We start from the raw sequence: 5673 nt of genomic DNA, 5'->3' as shown, positions 1-5673 counted from the left end.
TTTTTTACATTTTTTATGTACAGGTACTAACAGAAAAAATTCTAAGTCATTTATGAATGCAAATGAATTCTATGAGATTATTTTGTATTTTCTGAATTGAAATTATGTTGTTTACAAACATTGGAGCTTTCGTTTGGGAAGTGATGTCGTCCCAAGCATGTTGAGGAGGTTACGTAAACTAGGGTTTGCTCTCAATTCTCCAGTGCAGGCAAAGGTGTCTCCGACCAGTGAGGTGTCTTTGCATCCCCCTGAAAGCTTTCATTCTTTCTTTCCCATACTAATGATTTTTATTTCTTCATCTGACTATGATGTTTAGGAATATTAGTATGATAATCAGTGTCAACATCCTTTTTCACCAAGATTTTACAATTTTCCTTGTAAATGCACTACCTGCCACGAAGCTCTATTTATGTATTTACTTTAGTTTTTGTTAAAATGCAATTGTATAAAGGGGCTGGAACAATAGCACAGCAGGTAGAGCATTTGCCTTGCACATGGCCGACCCAGGTTCGATTCCCAGCATCCCATATGGTCCCCCGAGCACCGCCAGGAGTGATTCCTGAGTGTATGAACCAGGAGTAACTCCTGTGCATTGCCGGGTGTGACCCAAAAATGCAAAAAAATATGCAATCGTATAAAAAATATAAACATTTTAAACATGCAATGCATTAATTTTTCAAAAGCAGAAAAATACACACCTATATTATCACTCTTTATACTCTTTCCCAGACTTAACTGTCTTCATGATCACCCATGATTTTCATAAATATAGCCCATTCTATTCCTCTTCTTCCACCTTCTTTTATTCTTTCTCCTCTCCCTTTGTTCTGAGACATACCAGGAAGAGCTCAGGGCTTACTCCTGGCTCTGTACTCAGAGATTATTCTTTTTTAAAAATTTTTATTAGTGAAACACCATGAGGTACAGTTGTAGATTTACAAATTTTTGTGCTTGGGTTTCGATTATACAATGATCAAATACTCATCCCTCCACCAGTGCCCATTTTCCACCGCCATGGATAATATCCCTCCCACCCCCATCCCTCCCATCTCACCCTGCCTCTGTGGCAGGGCAATCCCTTGTGTTCTCTCTCTCCTTTTGAGTGTTGTGGTTTGCAAAAGAGGCATTGAGTGGCAAACATGTTCAGTCCATAGTCTACTTTCAACATGCATCTCCCCTCCTGGGAGGATCCTCCACACACCCTTTATTTGGTGCTCCCTTCTCTATCTGAGCTGCCCTTTCCCCTAGAATACCCGGCTGGCCTCTAAGCTATGGAGTAATCCTCCTGGTAAAAATATGGAACACTTCACGAATTTGCGTGTTATCCTTGCGCAGGGGCTATGCTAATCTTCTCTGTATCGTTCCAATTTTTAGTATATGTGCTGCCGAAGCGAGCACGAGATTACTCTTTGAATTGCTCAGGGGACCTTTTGTGGTGCTGAAGATCAAACCTAGATTGGCTGCATACAATGAAAGTGCCTTATCCACTGTACTGTCTCCCTGGACTTCTAACACCCACTTCTTAAGGTAGAAAATATTAAATATCTTGTTAGCATATTTTAGAAATATTCAGGTATGTCTTTCCATTTATGTAGATCTTTAAGTTATGTAGACCTTAAATTTCTCTCAGCAATTTCTTTAACGTTTAATGTGTAGACTTACAGATAGTGTGCTTAACTTATGCCTAGTTCATGTTTTCTAGAAATGCTTCATGGACTATTTTTTCTCTTTCATAATTCTAAAATTTTCACAATTCTACTAAAAAACTACAGTTATTCTCATTATTTTACCTGATATTTTCTGATCTTGCTAAATTAATGATCAGACTAGCCTTACTGTGTACTATTGAGGATTCTTTAAGTATATAATCACATGGTCTTCAAATAAAATGAACATCTCATATTATTCATAGTAGAGTCAAAGAACTGATGATTATTTTAACAGAGTGTATATGTATATGTATATATTTATGCTATATATTGAAGACTTAAAATGACAAAAACGACTCATACAATGGCAATAGTTGGAAACAATGACGACATTCAAGGGAGAATGAACAGAAGAGTTAGTGAAGTGTGAAAGCAAACTTGGAGAGGGGTATAATGTTGAAATCCAGGATTGAGAAAGCGGTGATGCTCAGTGGGTGTTGGTATCTTTACCTTCAAAGGGATATTTCTATGGAACTGTAACCCAAATCTCAGAAGGTGGCCAGGTGGCTTGCCCTGGTGTTTCTGAAGGAGCACAATCAAGCTAGTTCATTCAAGTGTAGAAAAAAACTGAAAACTAGATTTGATTGCTGTGGAATGAATGGAGACAGTCAAAAACAGAAACTAGGAGTCGCTGAGGGAATGAAAAGCAAACAGGAATAAACTATTTCTTCTCCTCCTCCAGAATTACCCTTTAGATTTTGATTTCTAGATTTATTTATACTACTAAAATTCCCTAGAACACAGCACCTTCTACTGGTTTTATTAGAAGCATTCAATAGGTTTCCAGCTGGCAAGTAAAAAGTAAGATCTCACTGTTACAAGCAGATTATATAAGAACAGTTTTAAAGTTGAGTAATATTATTCAAATGTATGGAATGTAAAAGAAAAATCAGAAGAATACTGTAGCATCTCAAATTCAATACAAGTACTTCTTTTTTTTTTTTTTTTTTTTTTTTTTTTATTTATTTATTTATTTATTGAATCACTGTGGGAAAGGTTACAAAGCTTTCAGGTTTATGTCTCAGTCATGCAAATATCAAACACATTTCCCTTTACCAATACTTATTTTTTCCCATGAAGAACCCCAATAAAACCCCACCCCCCACCCCTCCCCGTCCCTGTGAGGCAGATGAATTCTAGTTAACACTCTATCCACTTTGATTAGATTGTTTCAATAAAAGATTCACCACTATTATTTAGAGTTTACCCCCCCCCCCCAAATCAGACATGCTGAAAAAGCATTGTGAAGTGATTTGCTTTCTCCAGCTGGGTTCAAGAATTAAATGTTGGTTTTGGATTTCTGCTATTTTACTTATTGACCCTGGAAGTATTTCTGCTGAAAGTCAGATAGTTAAGAAATTGGTTTCTGTGTTCTGGAGTCGTGGCCGTGCTGGAGAGCCGCTCGTGGGGGGCAACTGGTGGCCTCGGTAGGGCGTGAAGGGCGGAGCGAAACGCCCCCCTTCCCATGAGGTTTTAGTCGCCCCCACTCCCCCGGCTCATACCTGCTGTCCACAAGGCTCCCATGTGGCCGCCATCTTTCTTTCCAGAGAGGAGAGGGCGAATGGGGCAACACCCTTTCCCCTCCGGCAGACTTGATGGCCTGGATCAATGCATAGTCCGTTCACTTTTCTGCTCCAAGCTGCTGGGTTCTGCATTAAGTCCTTGTGCTTCTGGGGCCATGGCCGTGCTGGAGAGCCGCTCGTGGGGGGCAACTGGTGACCTCGGTAGGGCGTGAAGGACAGACCGGAACGCCCCCCGACCCATGAGGTTTTAGTCGCCCCCACTCCCCCGGCTCATACCTGCTGTCCACAAGGCTCCCATGTGGCCGCCATCTTTCTTTCCAGAGAGGAGAGGGCGAATGGGGCAACACCCTTTCCCCTCCGGCAGACTTGATGGCCTGGATCAATGCATAGTCCGTTCACTTTTCTGCTCCAAGCTGCTGGGTTCTGCATTAAGTCCTTGTGCTTCTGGGGCCGTGGCTGTGCTGGAGAGCCGCTCGTGGGGGGCAACTGGTGACCTCGGTAGGGCGTGAAGGACGGACCGGAACGCCCCCCTTCCCATGAAGTTTTAGTCGCCCCCACACCCCCGGCTCATACCTGCTGTCCACAAGGCTCCCATGTGGCCGCCATCTTTCTTTCCAGAGGGAGGAGGGCGGAAGGGAGCAACACCCTTTCCCCTCTGGGCAGAAATGATTGCCTGGATTAACGCATAGTCCTTTCACTTTTCTGCTCCAAGCTGCTGGGTTCTGCATTAAGCCCTTGTGCTTCTGGGGCTGTGGCCGTGCTGGAGAGCCGCTCGTGGGGGGCAACTGGTGACCTCGGTAGGGCGTGAAGGACGGACCGGAACGCCCCCCTTCCCATGAGGTTTTAGTCGCCCCCACACCCCCGGCTCATACCTGCTGTCCACAAGGCTCCCATGTGGCCGCCATCTTTCTTTCCAGAGAGGAGAGGGCGAATGGGGCAACACCCTTTCCCCTCCGGCAGACTTGATGGCCTGGGTCAATGCATAGTCCGTTCACTTTTCTGCTCCAAGCTGCTGGGTTCTGCATTAAGTCCTTGTGCTTCTGGGGCCGTGGCTGTGCTGGAGAGCCGCTCGTGGGGGGTGACTGGTGACCTCGGTAGGGCGTGAAGGACGGACCGGAGCGCCCCCCTTTCCATGAGGTTTTTGTCGCCCCCACACCCCCGGCTCATACCTGCTGTCCACAAGGCTCCCATGTGGCCGCCATCTTTCTTTCCAGAGGGAGGAGGGCGGAAGGGAGCAACACCCTTTCCCCTCTGGGCAGAAATGATTGCCTGGATTAACGCATAGTCCTTTCACTTTTCTGCTCCAAGCTGCTGGGTTCTGCATTAAGCCCTTGTGCTTCTGGGGCTGTGGCCGTGCTGGAGAGCCGCTCGTGGGGGGCAACTGGTGACCTCGGTAGGGCGTGAAGGGCGGACCGGAACGCCCCCCTTCCCATGAGGTTTTAGTCGCCCCCACACCCCCGGCTCATACCTGCTGTCCACACGGCTCCCATGCGGCCGCCATCCTTCTTTCCAGAGAAGAGAGGGCGAATGGGGCAACACCCTTTCCCCTCCGGCAGACTTGATGGCCTGGATTAACGCATAGTCCTTTCACTTTTCTGCTCTAAGCTGCTGGGTTCTGCATTAAGTCCTTGTGTTTCTGGGGCTGTGGCCGTGCTCCAAACTTAACTCTGACTTTCAGGGAGAAAGATTGGGTGGTTTACTTCTCATTGATCACTTTGTATATAGAGAGATGTCGCGCGGCCGCGTAAGCGGCCGCGCGGTTTTGAGAAAAAGTCCTCGTTCCCGCATACTCGAGCTGTGTTTGTAGAGGCTTCTGGTCACCGGGGTTCCATCTGGGGAAGGCGAGATGCGGCGCCTACTCCATCTGGAACTTGCGGGTGAACTTGGCTCTTTTTGGAACCTGTTTTTTCTTTTTTTTTTTCCTCCGGGATCCCGCACGCTCCATGTGTTCTTTCTCTTATGCTTACGGCTTCAAAGATGGCGCTGGGGGGCGGGCTGTGGGCATGACTTCCGGAATCAGAGGTTACCTGGGAGGTGTAGTTCGGCAGATTTGAGAAAAAGTCCTCGTTCCCGCATACTCGAGCTGTGTTTGTAGAGGCTTCTGGTCACCGGGGTTCCATCTGGGGAAGGCGAGATGCGGCGCCTACTCCATCTGGAACTTGCGGGTGAACTTGGCTCTTTTTGGAACCTGTTTTTTCTTTTTTTTTTTCCTCCGGGATCCCGCACGCTCCATGTGTTCTTTCTCTTATGCTTACGGCTTCAAAGATGGCGCTGGGGGGCGGGCTGTGGGCATGACTTCCGGAATCAGAGGTTACCTGGGAGGTGTAGTTCGGCAGATTTGAGAAAAAGTCCTCGTTCCCGCATACTCGAGCTGTGTTTGTAGAGGCTTCTGGTCACCGGGGTTCCATCTGGGGAAGGCGAGATGCGGCGCCTACTCCATC

The 5673-nt window shown here is 46.7% G+C and overlaps 1 non-coding gene across 1 annotated transcript; it reads right to left on the bottom strand.

Annotated features, from left to right (window-relative positions):
- Positions 1 to 1290: 1290 nt before the first annotated feature.
- LOC130019442 (U6 spliceosomal RNA) lies at positions 1291 to 1398 on the bottom strand. Its single transcript, XR_008791772.1, has one exon. It is a non-coding gene; the product is annotated as a U6 spliceosomal RNA (small nuclear RNA).
- Between the last annotated feature and the right edge of the window lie 4275 nt (positions 1399 to 5673).

The sequence above is a fragment of the Sorex fumeus genome, unplaced genomic scaffold (assembly GCF_029834395.1).
Source record: "Sorex fumeus unplaced genomic scaffold, SorFum_2.1 ptg000008l, whole genome shotgun sequence".
Lineage (NCBI taxonomy): Eukaryota > Metazoa > Chordata > Mammalia > Eulipotyphla > Soricidae > Sorex > Sorex fumeus.
Note: the sequence above shows the minus strand (reverse complement) of the source record. Positions and strands in the feature narration are given on the sequence as shown.